The 16,907-nt window shown below is 38.7% G+C and overlaps 1 protein-coding gene across 4 annotated transcripts in view; it reads left to right on the top strand.

Annotated features, from left to right (window-relative positions):
- The window catches only part of LOC145504679 (protein FAM163A), a 110,711-nt gene that overhangs the window by 2,081 nt on the left and 91,723 nt on the right, over positions 1 to 16,907 (top strand). For all 4 annotated transcript variants that reach the window (XM_081485914.1, XM_081485915.1, XM_081485919.1 and 1 more), the window contains exons 2-6: positions 14 to 165; positions 7,700 to 7,857; positions 9,204 to 9,293; positions 10,551 to 10,818; positions 16,607 to 16,765. The gene's annotated coding sequence lies outside the window, so the exon portion shown is untranslated. The remainder of the gene's footprint in view (positions 1 to 13; positions 166 to 7,699; positions 7,858 to 9,203; positions 9,294 to 10,550; positions 10,819 to 16,606; positions 16,766 to 16,907) is intronic.

Genomic DNA, 16,907 nt, shown 5'->3' with positions numbered 1-16,907 from the left:
TTATTCATAATAGAGAAAGAAGTGGAAACAACCCAATGACTCATGACGACTGAATGAATGGATGAACAAAATGGGGTATATCCATATGATGGAATATTATTCAGCCATAAAAGGAATGAAGTAATGATTCATGCTACAACATATATGAACCTTGAAAACACTATGGTAAGTGAAAGAAACCAGACACAAAAGGCCAAATGTTGTATGATCCCATTTATATGAAATTTCTAGAATAGGCAAATCCATAGAGAAAGAAAGATTAGTGATTGCCAATGGCTAGTGGAGAGGAGAGAACAAGGAGTAACTGTTAATGAATATGGAGTTTCTGTTTGGAGTGATGAAAATATTCTGAAATATGGCAATGGCTTCCTAATTTTATGAATAACTCACTGAATTGTGCATTTTAAGGGGTGAATTTTATGGCATGTGAATTATGTCTCGGTAAAAAAAAAGTTAATTAAAAAAAGTCTTTCAATAGGAGCAAAAGCCTGTATCTGATCAAACAGGGTGCTTTTGACTTCACAGACTTGAAAGGAGGCTCAAGAAACAGTGCTGTACAGGATCTTAATCACAGACATGGGTCAGAATCATTTATGGAGCTTTTAGACCATGCAGACAACAGGCCCACTTTTATCTACATTTTCTGATTTAGTGGGGTCATGGATAGGACCAAACCTCTGATTTTATATATTCCTGATTTAGATGTTGAGGACTGCTCAGTTATTAAAGGACAGCATGAGAAATTAAGATTTGGAAAATTCAAATGCGTTGCAGTCCTAAGTCATTTTGGTTCTAGAGTGAGATTTCTCTCCTCTATTCTAAGAGTGGTTGCTGTCTACTCCTTATGTTTCATGAAGATATTTATAAAGCATATTGGTCACTTACATTTGTTTTCCCAAATTCATGCCAGTATCTCAACTGTGTTAGTTATGTAAGAGGTACTCAATGTTGTTAGTGTATTTTCCCTTCTTTATATCTACTTTTATCTGAGCCCCTACAGCTTTAGGAATGAATAGCTTTCTCAAAGAGTAGCCTTGGAATTTGGAATAGTAGCTTTGGTAATAATACTTGAAATATTGAGGGAATAAAAAGAATTTAGATAAGGATTAATATTGGTTCATCTAAAAAGAAATATGAGTTCTGAGGAAGATTAGAAATCTCCTTCATCACTGAATGGCATTCCATATGTAAATCTGTTGCTCACAACCTCAGTCTTGGCAAGTATTAGGACACGAACTCTCTAGGGCTGTCCCAAACACAGTGGGTCCCAGAAAAACAAATATGACTCATGACAAGCACGCTGTGGAGTGTTTCAATCTGTTTCCATGATTTATGATCCCCTTACCCCAGTGGTGACTCCTACCATTTGGTCCAAACCTACAGAGACCTTGTCTGACATTTTGGCAGAGAGAGGGGCATGTACCATCTTGAATCTATCTTGGGCTCACAAATCACCTTTATTCCCTGCAAAGTTATTAGTTGCTTAATTATAGAAGAGAAGTTTGCATCTGTGGCCAGATACCAGGTCCAGGTTTAATAAAACCTGAATGGCTCCCAGTTCCCAAGGACAATCAACATTGAGGAATTTCACTGCACACTTGCCCAGGACTATAGGGTTGATGAAAAATGCCAGTCTTCCCAAGTATAATATTTTCTCAGATTCATGAATAGCTACTGATGATGTGTAATAAAACAATTGCTAATACATCTGGGTTTGAGTGAGATATCAGGAAAACAAAACTATCAAGGTGACCTATAAAAACTCACTTCCCATCTGTATCCATTCCTTTTCCTCTAAAACAATATGTAGGGCACTTTGGTATGGCCTCGAAAAAGATAGGGAAGCAGGATGAATGACTTTTTAAAGAGTCATTCACTTTAACTTCCCATACTGTACAATCCTATGTTGGGTGGATTTGTGCAATTATCATTTTTACAGCTAGTAATATGCACATTGTACAAAACTTAAAAGATTTTAAAGGATCTACAGAAAAAGTCTCCCATTCATTTCACTTAATCCTCAAGTGTCTTATCCCAGGGTGGGGGCGATGGGGCCGGGCGCGGATGGTGCTAGGCAGGGTTTTAGGTCCTGAGGACAGAGCAGCAAACCTCACAAAATCCCTGTCCTCAGTGAGCTTACATTCTAGTGTGGAGAGACCCAAAATAGGGTCCTGGTAAGTCCTATGAGAAAAACAAAGTAGCCTGAGAAGGACTAGTCTTTGAGGCTCTCAAGGAGAGCTTTGGTCGGCTCTGCCAAATGTTGCCGAAATGCTGAGTGTGGAGCTACATGTAGTGATGTGTCTACCAGATTTCCCAGCATGAAGTTGGTTGGTGACCTTGACATTGGAGGGTAGGGAGAGAAGCTTCATTATGATGGATGGAAGAATGTGTAAGTGAGACAGTGGCAACAATACTAACTTGCTCCAGAGGTTTTCTGTGAGTGGGCAAAGCAATGGGACCCTGGCTGGAATGTTGTTGCACAGGTGAAATGAAACAATGCTTATAAAGTGCTGAGACCAACTCCTGGCACAGAGTGAGCACAGGGCTATTCTCTGTATTATATTTCCTATGCCTAGTTCTGCCTATGTCTATTCAAAGCTCATTTTTTTTCTGAAAGATATTTTCAATCTATGCTTGTCTTATTTGAGTCCTGTGAATGTACAGTGACTCAGAGAAGCATCCATAATTATGAATGATTATATCTCTAGCGACTATGGATAAGAGTTACTGTTCTAGGAATTGTAAAAGGAAGGGCTTTGTCTTTTAAGTGGTTTGTCAGAATGCATTTGGTTCTGGCAGGGTGAGGTCAGATGAGAACTCATTTCAGCCTGAAAGAGTGCTTTGAAGGGTGCTGCCAAGTACCAGATTTCAGGCAGTAAGTGATCTCTCTTTTTTCTTCCTGCTGCTGGGTCCCACCTTCAGTTCAATCACAATACAGATGTGAGGGCACCCAGGAAATTCGCTAGACATGTTTTCTGTGTCTCTAGACAGGTTTTCTGGCATTTCATATTTTCTGGGTTTGGAGGCAGTGGTGGTGGTGGGTTTGTGGTTTGTCTGCTTTTGGTCTTTTGTTTGAGAAATGTCTGCCATATAGATACATTTCCCAATTGTCACTATTTACAATCACTTAAATGGCCATAGGGTCACAAAGAGTGGGACACAACTGAAGCAACTTAGCACACACGCACAAATGGCCATAAGGATAGAAAGACAAAGCAACTTGGACCACCTACAACCGAGGTAAACTACCCTAGCAGGAGGGACGAGGGCTAGTGGTCTCCATCCTAAGTCACTCTAGTCCTGTTCCTCAAGGCACCAGCTCGTGTCCCAAGCAATAGTTCCGTATTCGTTTCAAAACCTGAGTATATGTGCAGAATGTCAATCCTATTAAAGAACCAGCTAACCCCAGATTCCCAGTATATTTATCTGTTGGTACCCAGCTGGATGGCTATTGTCCTGGGAAGACAAGTATAGTCCTCTCATCTTCCAGGTACTAGAGTCAGAATAGACCGTTCTGTTTCTTTTCCTGCCTGCTAGAAGACTGCTTCCTGGAGCTTCTCCTCTTGGAGTTGTGGCTTCTTAAATCTCCCTCCACCCCCCGCCACCCCCACGATGTCTCTTCAGCAGTCTCCTTTTTGAAAGCAATTTAGTGGATGTTCATTATAAAACCCCATGTATTTGTGACTTCAGTCACTGCCTTGCATTAACACATTAGTTATTTTGTATGTCTTATCTTTCCAACTTTAATTGTGAGCCCCTTAAATTTCTTTGAATTTTCTTTGGCGGAGTATATAGAACAGACACTCGGTAAATAGTTTTGAATTAGTTCTAAGGCATTTCCTTACCCTCAAGGATCTTAACACTTCACTGGGGAGGGAGGGGATGGATACTCAGGTGAAATAGCTCAATAACGAGGCAAGACAACAACTCAACACCAAAGTGGAATGTAGACCCAGGAGGCACAGTGGCAAGGATGCCAGGGGAGAAAAAGTCACAAGGCTGAGCCAGTCTGAGAAGGCTCTTAGTTGCCCTGAGACAATAGGTCAATAGTTGGTTTTATAAATAAATCCAGCTAGCCTACTAGTATTACTGCAACTGTCATTTTGTCTTTTGTATACCGATCTCTCTTCTTCCCAAAAGGGATTTGTTCTGCAAACAAGCCCACATCCTGGCCCCTAGAAATCTCCCAGCAAACTTGACTCCTGTCCTCTTTTCCCACTTTCAAAGCCCTTTCATCACTATTCTTTTTTTTTTCTTTAACTTCTGTTTCTATGAAAAGATTTACCTTACGGTTCAGCTCTCTAAAAGAAAGAGCCGATAGCTGGAGAATGGGCATAGAGAGGATGCGTATGCTTTCCTGTGCTGCTTTCTGGGTGCTGCACTTGTGCTTTTAATCCTGCTGCTGTCAAGCTCCATTAGGAGGTTTGAGCATCAGCCTCCTACCTTTGGGGCCTGGCCTCCCATCAGCCCTGGCTGAAATGAGGACGGTGTTTGAGACTGGTAATCAAGAAGAAAGACAGGTTGGGTATTTGCAAAGAGCCCTTACTTACCACGCTTACCACCCAGTCTCCTTTCATATCACATGGGGGCATTTATCCTCCCATTTGCAAGCACTGACTGCCATTAGGGAAGCCATCAGGATGCCATGTACTGGCATCCATAAAATCATTTTAAAACAGTAGTTGAGAATCAAGGCTAAGCTTCTGTAACTCGCACATACCTTTGAAAAGGAATGGATTTCTTTCTGGCAACATGTAACAGTGCTGAAGGAGCAGGGCCCCCTTCTCCTCCAAAGTAGGCAAAACAGTCTTGATAATCACGGGGTGACAGATGTTACAACCAACAGCCTTCACATCTGGCCTCTGAGGTGACTTCAGTGGGTCAAAGAGGCACTTGGACTCTTGCCTCAGAGCATGGCCAGCAAGTTTCTGGGAAGGAAAAGGCCCCCTGATTTCTCTTTCTTTGCATTTAATATAAAGTAGGAACCAGTGCTGTAGAAAGAATTCATGGGATCACTGTTTCTCAAGCTGAAATGAACACTTATATTGTCATCAGCAGAAAATTTTAAGAGCCTATCTATGCAAGTTATTATGCTGGATCTCAAACCAGAGTCTGTATATTTTTTTGTGAACCCTTAGTATAAAAAAGCACTCATTTGCACTCAGTAAATATATGAAAAAGTGGATGAAATGTAAAGCTCAAAAGTCATTGTAGGGAAAACAAACAGAAAGTTTATGAGTGGTTATCCCTATCTTGTTACCAGAGCTATTTATTAAAATAAGTGCTTCTTTTTAAAGGAAAACTCAAACATTTATATAGAAATGTATTTGTTGAGCCAGGTATTTACTTTGGAATGTTAATTTAATTTATTCATTAGGAATTAAAATTTGCAAAATTTGAATTTGCAAAAAGGTTGCATATTAATGCCCATAATTAGTTTCATTGATACAAGTCTAACATACTCATTTGTGAAATGATTATTTGTCCTTCATTAGGTTGAAGCAAAAACTTTTCTACTACAATCTGTGAGACAAATATATTTAGTATTAGAGGGCTGAGATAAGTTCAGACAGATTGGCCTCAGAAAAAAGAAGGAGTATAAATTTATGAGATGATACACCATAAAAAGCTATAAATGTGAGTTTGGCTGTGAAGTAGCAAAGGAGAGACTGAAGTAGCAGCAAATGTCAAGATGACAATGAGCAAATCCCTTCTGATATGAGAGCCTGGGAGAGCAACACTGAGCTAGTGCAAAGAACGAGAGCTCTTCTTTAGACAGCAACGATGACAGTAGCAGAGTATTCTCAAAGAAATTTCCCGAGGAAATAGGACAGTTGGCTCTGTAAGACGTGACACATGAGAAAACAACTTATATGGTCACTTTTTAATAATAACCTCTAGTAGAAGAAGAAAATCTTGACTTGTGGTGCCCACCTTGGGCTGAGTAAACAATGCTCTGGACTCAGGCCACTCCACCCAGACTCAGCATTGCCCCAACTGGGGTGTTAGAATGGCTTCATCATGAATCCCCTGGGTCTTCACACAGTTTTCCAATTAAGAGAACACCATTCTTTGTTTGTTGTTTATTTTTGGCAGCACTCGCTCTTTGAGCTGTGGTCGTGAAAGAGTACTTTCCTGTGATTATAATACATTTCAGAACACTGTCTTAATGAGTAATAGTTGTACCCCTGCCCCCCATGAATAGAGACTGAGACTGACTGCTTTCAACTGAGACTGAGACATGACAGCAGCTTCACTGGCTGTGAAGTGGTTGCTTAGTCTCATGCATCAGCCAGTTTTGGCCACCAGGGCAGGTGAGGAGCCAGAGGAGAGGATGTGGACCGGGGCCTGCTCAGGAAGGCGACCAGAGTATGAAAGAAAAAAGGGATGCTCAACAGTGATGTGAACACAAAGCGCACAGAGAGGAGTCAGTGGCAACTATTTTTTTTTTAAAGATTTATTTGTTTACATTCTCGGCTGCACTGGGTTTTCGTTGCTGTGTGCGGGCTTTCATTAGTTGCGGTGAGTGGGGCCAACTCTCTAGTTGTGGTGCACAGGCTTCTCATTGCGGTGGCTTCTCTTGTAGAGCATGGGCTCTAGGCACACGGCCTTTAGTAGTTGCTGCACGTGGGCCCAGTAGTTGTGCTACGCAGGCTTAAATGTTCTGTGGCATGTGGGAATCTTCCCCTGAATTCAGTTCAGTTCAGTTGCTCAGTCATGTCTGACTCTTTGCAACCCCATGGACTGTAGCACTCCAGGTTTCCCTGTCCATCACCAACTCCCGAAGCTTGCTCAAACTCATGTCCATCAAGTCAGTGATTCCATCCAACCATCTCATCCTCTGTCATCCCCTTCTCCTCCTGCCTTCAGTCTTTCTCAGCTTCAGGGTCTTTTCCAACGAGTCAGTTCTTTGCATCAGCTTCAGCATCAGTCCTTCCATCAGTCCTGAGTATTCAGGACTGATTTCCTTTGGGATGAACTGGTTGGATCTCCTTCCAGTCCAAGGAACTCTCAAGAGTCTTCTCCAACACCACAGTTCAAAAGCATCAGTTCTTTGGCACTCAGCTTTCTTTATGGTTCAACTCTCACATCCATACATGACTACTGGAAAAACCATAGCTTTGACTATACACACCTTTGTTGGTAAAGTAATGTCTCTGCTTTTTAATATGCTGTCTAGGAATTATCCCTTACCAGGGATCAAACCTGTGTCTCCTGCATTGGCAGGCAGATTCTTAACCAACAGACCACCAGGGGAAACGCGCAACTGTCTATTTTTTAAAGTTGTCTTTATTGCATACTAACTCTGGACAGCCACTGGGCTAGGTGATCTTTGTGTGGGCATACTTAAGAGGTAGAGAGTTGGGACTTCCCTGGTGGTTCAGTGGCTAAGACTCCATGCCCTCAATGGAGGGCCAGAGTTCAATCCCTGGTCCGGGAACTAGACTCCACATGCTGCAACCAAGAAGTTTCATGCCACAACTAAAGAACCTGCATCCACAATGAAGACCTGTTGTAGTCAAATAAATAAATAATTTTTTTTTTTTAAAGAAAAAGGTACAGAGAGTATTTATCTCTCATTCTGTAGCTGAGGAACTAAGATTAAGAAAGATTAAGTAACTTTCCCAAGATTATTCTGGTTGTGAAAACACTCAAACGCAGTTTGTTTGACTATTGACTGTACTATTTGTTTTTACAGTATGATTTAAAATGCAAGCCAAGGATTCCTGATTTCCAAGAAGCAACTATAAAACACTGTCTCAAGAGAGGATTGTACGTGAGTGGTCAGTCATGTCCAACTCTTTGGACCCTATGGACTGTAGCCCACCAGACTTCTCTGTCCATGGAATTTTCCAGGCAAGAATACTGGAGCGGGTTGCCATTTCCCTTTCCAGGATACCTTCCCGACCCAGGGATTGAATCCACATCTTTGTGTCTCCTGCATTGGCAGGCAGATTCTTTACCAGCTGCACCCCCTGGGGAGCCCCAAGAGAAGATAGATGCTTCATTTGTACTGGGAAGGGAGTACAGAGGAAAATGCAAAGTTGAATAAATTTAAATGCAAGGTAAAATTCACACCTTCACAGAGGTAGCATACTCCCTTTTGTTGGATAATTGATTACACCTTATCTGAATCTTGATTCCCAGGCTTTGTGAGAGAAGGCCCATCCCCCATTATTTCTGGGAGTTTTCCAAACTTACTTTCTCACATTTCTCTTTTTCTCTGGGCTTGTGTATTCACACATGCCCCCTCCTTTCTGACCCACATTGCAGCAGGCACAAAGCCAGCCCTCTTTACCTGTTCTTATACACCCACAAATTCATACACAGAAAGGCATGTTGTTGGTTTAGAAACTCTGCTGAGGATCTGGGGGAAGACGTTCACAGGAAAGGGTGACATATGTCTGTGTCCACTATCCTCCTCTCAGCTTCCTTGTTTCTTACACCCCAGGAGCAACAAAGTCTTCTCTTTGCGTCAGAGAGGACAGTTTTTTGAAAATCAATTTTCCCCCTAAATTTAGAAAGGAAATTCGGTGCATATCCTGTGTATTAGCATAACACACCCCTAATAGAGACTGGAGTGGCATTCAAATACATCAATGTTTTTGCAGCAGAATAAATAAATACTGGCACCAAGTGAGATAAATAAAGATTTTAAAAAGCCTCACTGTTGCCTGAGATTTGCTATGAAATCAAATCAGCTCAGATTATTTTTTCTCAAATGAAATCATTTCTAAACTGAGGTTCATAGATTTTTGAATTTCAAATTATGGATAAGGGGTTGTAGAACTGTGTAAGAAGACCACTGAGCTAGGTTTTCTTTTTCTTTATTTTTATAATTGTGAAAGTATGATAACACATTTACAGGAGACTTGGAAGATACAGAACAAAGTTACATATAGTTCCATTGTAACAATTATTTTTTTAAGTGGCTAAATTAAGATTTTTAGTTGAAGTTTCAATGAGCTAGGTTTTATAATCTAGCCCTTCTCTGGAGACATCTGTGTCCTTAATCACTGATTAAACAGTACTGGACATCTTTAAAAAGAAAAACTTAATCCTATCTTTGATTTAATATGTAGTTTGAGTGTCTGATGGCACAGTTGGTCATATGAAAGAAATTAAACTAACACTCTCTTTTGAAACTTTCCCCAGCAAAACCTGTCTTTAGATAAAAAGAATTTTTATTTCCCCAATTATAGTGACAACACCAAGATTGCTTTGGGAAGAAAGAAACAGCCTCCTCAGATAAAGGAGGGGATGTTTCCACTGGCCAAAGAGACTAGGCTGAGGTAATGTAGTCCTTCTCTAAAGGGTCCTTTTTTTTATTTATTTTTATTATTTTTAATCTGTGGTATCTTAGTTCCTCAACCAGGGATTAAACCCATGCCCCCTGTATTGGAAGTGCAGAATCTTAATGAAGTCTCAGGTCCTTTCATTTTACAATAAAAGTCAATAGAAAAATAATATTCTTTACAACTTACTTTACCAGAATGCCTAAGAGAGCAAGGAATATGGATAATTTTCTTTTTTTTCTTGAGGTAGTCCTATAGATCTCTAGCCAAAAGACAGAATTTTTACCCAAAATAAGCCCTTCCAGATTAAAGCAAAAGCAACACCTTCATGCATGCAACTGAAGATCTTCTGCTTCTGATAGTGGCAGACTTACCCTCCTGAAGGGTTAGCTGAAGGTGAGTAAAAGGTTGGATAAAACATGATTAAAATCTTAAAAGCATTAAAGAGCTAGCAATAAGGAATTACTAGTGTTAAACCCAACCTGAAGATAGAAATCCAAAGAGATGGAACCTTACATTTAGGACACTGGGGTCTTTGATGATCCTGGTTAGAAGTCAAAAGTTGGAGTGCACTGTTCACCAAAGGTATGAATGCTGCTAAACCACCCTGTGCTTTGGTTTGGAGTGTTTTAAAGGAGTTACACTCTAGGGTAGGGTGAATGGACTTGTACTTGGGTGTGGGCTGGGTTTAGTGACTCATTTCTCATGAATAGTATATGGCAAAGGTGATGCTCTTTCACCACGTGAGCTTTCATCCTTGTTTCTTTCTTTTTTGGGAGGTGAGAGGTGCATGGCATGTGGGAATCTTAGCTCTGTGACCAGAGACTGAACCCATGTCCCCTGCAGTGGACATATGGAGTCTTAAGTCTTAACCGCTGAACCACCAAGGAAGTCCCCTGGGTTTCTTTTTTTTTTTTTTTAATAAATTTATTTATTTTAGTTGGGGGCTAATTACTTTACAATATTGTAATAGTTTTTGCCATACATTGACATGAATCAGCCATGGGTTTACATGTGTTCCCCTTCCTGGACCCCCCACCCACCTCCCTCCCCATCCCATCCCTCTGGGTCATCCCGTTGCCCCGGCCCTGAGTGTTTGTCTCATGCATCGAACATGAAATGGTGTTCTGTTTCACATATGATAATATACATGTTTCAATGCTATTCTCCCAGAACGTCCCACCCTCACCTTCTCCCTCAGAGTCCATAAGACTGTTCTATGCATCTGTGTCTCTTATTCTGTCTTGCATATAGGGTTATCGTTACCATCTTTCAAATTCCATATATATGCATTAGTATACTGGAAACCAGAATTGAAAGAGACGCGTGTACCCCAATGTTCATCGCAGCACTGTTTACAATAGCCAGGACATGGAAGCAACCTAGATGTCCATCAGCAGACGAATGGATAAGGAAGCTGTGGTACATATACACAGTGGAATATTACTCAGCCATTAAAAAAAATACATTTGAATCGGCTCTATTGAGATGGATGAAACTGGAGCCCATTATACAGAGTGAAGTAAGCCTGGGTTTCTTTTTAAAAAAATTTTTTTAATTTACTGAACAAGTAGTTGATTTACAATATTGTATTAGTTTCAGGTGTACAACATAATAATTCAGTATTTTTGTAGATTATATAGGTTATTGTAAGATAATGGGCATAAGGTGTTATACAGTGTATTCTTCTTGCTTATCTATTTTCTATTTAGTAGTTTGTTAATCCCATGCCCCTAATTTGTCTCTCCTCTCTTTCCTCTCCCTTTTGGTAACCACAAGTTTGTTCTGTATCTGCAACTCTATTTCTGTTTTGTATATACATTCACTTATATTATTTTTAGATTCCACATATAAATGATATTATGTAGTATTTGTCTTTGTCTGACATTTCCCTAAGCATTATGTCCTCTAAACTGAAGACCAACAAGGATATGGAAGACCTGAACAAACTATAAAACAGCTAGGTATAACATACACCTATAGGATACTCCACCCAACACCACCATTCTTCTCTGGGGCACATGATCTTCTCTAGAACAGCCCATACATTAGGTCATAAAATATGTCTCAATACATTTTAAAGATGTGACATCAAAGAAAACATGTTCTCTAACCAGAATGGAATAAAATTAGATAATACTAACAGAAATAAACTTGGGAAATTCACAAATATGAAATAAACATCATACTTCAAGATAACCAATAGGTCAAGGATGAAATCAAATAGAAAATTAAAAATTTGAGATGAATGAAAATGAAAACACAACACACCAAAGCTTATGGAATACAGTGAAAGCAGTGCTTAAGGAGAGATGCATACCTATAAATAGCCATAAATATATTAACAAAGAAGAAAGATCTCAAATCAATTACTTAAACTTCTACCTTAGGAAACTAGAAAAAAGAGCAAACTAAATTCAAAGCAAGAAGAAGGAAATAATAAAAATTAGGGTAGAAATAAGTGTGCTATAAAATAGAAAAACAATACAGAATCAACAAAGCCAAAAACTGTGTCTTGAAAAAAATCAACAAAACTGACCAAACTTTAGCTAGACTGCTCAAGAAAAAAAGAGAGGAGACTTAAGTTACTATTTGTTGTTGTTTATTTGCTCAGTCATTTCCAACTTTTTGCAGCCCTATGGTAAGCTACTATACTCAAGAATAAAAGCTAATCAACTACTGGCATTACAGAAATAAAAAGGATTATAAAGGAGTACTATGAATAATTGTATACCAAAAAATTAGATAACCTAGATAAAATGGACAAATTCCTTAAAAGATGTGAACTACTGAAACTGACTCCACAAGAAATAGAACAATCTGAATATACCTATAACATAAAGTGAATTAATTAGTAATTAGGAAACTACTCACAAAGAAAAGCCTAACCCCAGATAGCCTCACTAAAAATTTTATATTGTTGAAAGTTGAATCCCTCCTTCACAAACTCTTCCAAAATAATGGAAGAGGAGGGAACACTTGTCAATTCATTCTATGAGGCCAGTATTACCCTTATACCAAAATCAGATAAAGGCATTACAAGAAAAGAAAACTACAGACAAATATACCTGATGGATATAGATGCAAAATGTCTCAACAAAATACTAGCAAATCAAATCCAGCAACATATAAAATGGATTATTCAGCAGGACCAAGTGAGATTTAGCCTAGGAATGCAAGATTGTTTTAACATCCAAAAATCAACAACTATAATACACTATTTGAACAGAATAAAAGCCAAAACAATTTGATCACAGCTATTTGATCAATAGCTGTAGAAAGCATTTGATAAAATCCAACATTCTTTTTTAAAACAAGAAACATTCAACAAACTAGGAATAAAAGGTATCTTCTTCAGCCTGATAAAAGGACATCTAGGCAAAAACCCACAGCTAACATATTTCGTGGTGAAAGACTGAATGCTTTCCCAAGATCAAGAACAAGACAAGCAAGTTGGCTCTTTCCACTACTATTCAGTATTTCACTAGAGGTTCTAGCCAGGACAGGAGCGAAGAAGGCTGACCACAATGAATCAAAGTAGAAATCAATAACAGAAAGATAATAGGAAATCTCCAAACACTTGTAAACCAAACAACATACTTCTAAATTATCATTTCATCGAAAAAGAAAGTCTTAAGGGAAGTTAAAAAAACCTATTGAATAAAATAAAAGTTCAAATACAACATATCAAAATTTATGGGATGCTGAGGAAGCAGGACTGAGAAAAGTTTATTTCACTAAGTGCATGTAAATAGAAAAGAACAAAGTCTCGAACCAGTGATCTAAGCTTTTGCCTCAAGAACCTATGAAAATGAGCAAAATAAACCTAAAGTATTACAAAAGAAGACAAGATTAGAAATAAAATGAAACTGAAAACAAAAACAATAGAGAAATTCAAGAAACAAAGAGTTGTTTCTTTGAAAGAATCGTTAAAATTAGCAAGACTGACAAAGGAAAAAAAAGAGATAACACAGATCACCAGTGTTTCAAGAATGAAACAAGAAATATACTATAGACCCTGCAGACTTCAAGAAGATACCAAGGGAACATGGTGACCACACATAAATTTGACAACTTATGTGAAATGCCAATTCTTTGAAAACTACGAAGTACCACATCTCACTCAAACTGAAGTAGACAATTTTAACAAACTTGTAACTATTAAGGAAATTAAATCTGTAATTTAAAAACTTCCAAAAAAGAAACCTCAAGGCTCAGATAGTTTCACCAGAGAATTCTACTAGCATTTAAAGAAGATTCGACATCAAATCTATATCATCTCTTCCAGAAAATGGAAAAAAAGGAAACACTTCCCCATTCATTTTATGAAGCCAGTATTACTGTGATATGAAAATTAGATCAAGACCATACAAAGGAAGAAAACTTAAGACCAATACGCCTAATGAATATAGACACAAATGTGCTTAAGAAAATACGAGCAAATAGAATTTAGCAACGTATAAAGAGAATTATATACCATGACCAAGTGGGCTTCATTTCAGAGATGCAAGGCTGGCTCAATTTATAAAAATCAATCAATGTAATTCACCATATTAACAGGCTAAAAAGAAAAAGAAAAATCACATGGTTATATAAACAGTATAAGAATGATTGACAAAATTCAACCCCCTTTTGTGACAAAAACTTTCACAAAAATAGGAATGGAAGGCAAATTTGCCAAGTTGATAACTACAGCTAATTTATACTTAATGATGAAAAGATTGAATGTTCTCTCCTTAATTCTTATCAAAATATCAGCAAGGTTCTTTGTAGATATAGAGAAGATTATTCTAAAGTTTAAATGGAAAGGCAAAGGAACTAGAAGATTTAAAACAATTTTCAATAGGAAGAATAAATATGGGTAGAATCAGTCTGCCCAATTTCAAGATTTATTATATAGCTACAGTAATCAAGACTCATAATAGGAAAAATTGAAAAATCAGACCTTATTAAAATTTAACACTTCCTCTGCAAAGGGAAAAAAAAGTATCCATGTAAAGAGGATGAAAAGACAAGTTACAGACTGGAGAAAATATTTTCAAACCACACATGCACAAAAGGACTAAGAACTAGAGCATATGAAGAACTCTCAAAACTCAACAGTAAGAAAACAAACAATCCATTTAGGAAATGCCCCAAAGATATAAACAGACATTTCACCAAAGAGAACATACAGATGGAAATATAAGCATGTGAAAGATGTTCAACATCATTAGCCAGTTCAGTTCAGTTCAGTTCAGTCGCTCAGTCGTGTCCGACTCTTTGCGACCCCATGAATTGCAGCACGCCAGGCCTCTCTGTCCATCACCAACTCCCGGAGTCCACCCAAACCCATGTCCATCGAGTCGGTTATGCCATCCAACCATCTCATCCTCTGTCGTCCCCTTCTCCTTCCGCCCCCAATCCTACCCAGCATTAGGGTCTTTTCCAATGAGTCAACCCTTCGCATGAGGTGGCCAGTAGGAGAATGTAAATTAAAATCAACATGAGCTATCACTGCAGATCTATCAAAACGGCTAAAATCTCAAAATCAATATTAACACCAAATGTTGGCAAGAATGTGGAGAAATGGGGTCAGTCATACATTGCTAGTGGAATGGAAAAATGGTAAGCTACTCTGGATGGCATCACTGACTCAATGGACATGAGTTTGAGCAAACTCCAGGAGATGGTGAAGGACAGGGAAGACTGGTGTGCTGCAGTCCATGGGGTCCAAAGAGTCAGACACAACTGAATGACTGAACAACAACACCCTGCAAAACAGGTTGGCAGTTTCAAAAAAGCAAGCATGCAACTACCACACAATTCAGAGATTGCTCTCCTGGGTATCTAGCTCAGTAATATGAAAACTATTTGTGCACAAATGTTTATAGCAGCTTTATTTATAATAGCTCAAAAAACTGGGGGTGGGGTGGGGGAAGATGTCTCTCAATGGGTGAGTGAATGGTTAAACAAACCATGGTACATTCATACCATCCAATAAATAAACCTGGATGAATTTCCAAAGAATTATGGTCAGTGAGGAAAAAAAATCCAAAAGGTTATGTACTGGACAGTTTTATTTGTATATCATTCTTGAAATTACACAATTTATAGAAATGATAAACAGACACATGGTTTCCAGGAGGGATGGGAAGGGGTACCAGGTGAAGGCAGGGGTGGTTTTGTAGGGAAACCTGAAGTATTCTAGTGGTGAGTAAAGATTTGAAAAGGCATTTAACAAAACGGAAAATTTGATTAATCTATAAACACATGTAAAAGTGCACAACCTTATCAGTATTGGGTTGGCCAAAAAGTTCGTTTGGGTTTTTCCATCCGATGTTACAGAAAAATCCAAACGAACTTTTTGGCCAACCTAAATAATTAGGTATATGAAATGAAGACCACAATTTTGATACCATTACATATCCACCAGATTGACAAAAATGAAGAAGTATGACAATATTAGGTTTTGGCAAGGATGTAGAGCAATTGGAACGATCATCTATCTCTGCTAGGAGTGTAAACTTTATGACCACTTTGGAGAACAACCTAGTATTATCTGAAAGAATTAAATATAAGTATACCCTATAGCTTAGCAATTCTACTCCAAGATATATACACTAAAGAAAAGTTGGCCGTTGCATACCAGGAAATAAATAGATACATGCAAGAACATTATTAGCAGCATTATTTGTAATAACCCCAACTACAACTGCATGCAACAAAAATAGATGACCTCATAAACATAACCCAGTGAAAGAAGAGACCAGACACACAACGAAATATTCATGCTATATTACTCCATTAACAGGAAATTCAAAAACTAAACTACAGTGTTTAGAGATGAGTAACAAGCTGATAAAACTATAAAAATATATAAGGAAGTAATTACCATAAAGTTAGGATAGTTGTTGCTTTAGCAGGAAGGACTTGTGAAGAACAATGGGATCTGAGTTGATGGCAATAGCCTGGTGGTTATTACGAGGTTTAGTGTATTTTTCTCTGTGTGTAATTGTTTATGAGAAAATAACACATCTCTTCATATTTCACTGTCTTGACTTTGAGAAGAAATGCAGATGGAAGAATGTAGGTGTGAGGTTTAACTGTGAGAAAAGGCAGCACAGGAGAGTCTGAGGTCAAAATTTAGAACTTGTGAAGAGAGAGGGGGCAAAATGGAGTGTTGAGGAAATGGCAACCCTGCTAGGATGATGAAGTGGGTAGATTGCCTATGGATGTTATTTACAAGTTGGACTTGAGCTGAGGGACTATAGTTTTCTTTTTTTTTCTCCAAACTGATATTTGGTTCACTTTGGCTTTGAATCTACCAGACTATCCAGGGCAAGAAGAGGAAAAACATTTGATGTGGAGCAGAAGTGCTCCCTCCTGGAGCATGAAGCCGGCTGACCCCATCCCTCTCTCCTTCCCAGTCCTCAGTTTAAGCAAGACTGGGGAACAGGGTGGAGAGAAAGATAAACAGACCAAAACAGGTAAAAGTTCCCCAAATTTGGAAGTCCTGGAAAGGGACACTTTCCTTCTGTCTCATTCCATCAGGTTCTCCAGGCAGATCTCCTGAACTACTGATGTCAGAATTCATTGTCTGGAAGTACAGCACAGAAGCAACTTTAAAAG

This window comes from Giraffa tippelskirchi, chromosome 5 (assembly GCF_054371585.1).
Source record: "Giraffa tippelskirchi isolate mGirTip1 chromosome 5, T2T-mGirTip1v1.2.pri, whole genome shotgun sequence".
NCBI classification, from domain to species: Eukaryota; Metazoa; Chordata; class Mammalia; order Artiodactyla; family Giraffidae; genus Giraffa; species Giraffa tippelskirchi.
Note: the sequence above shows the minus strand (reverse complement) of the source record. Positions and strands in the feature narration are given on the sequence as shown.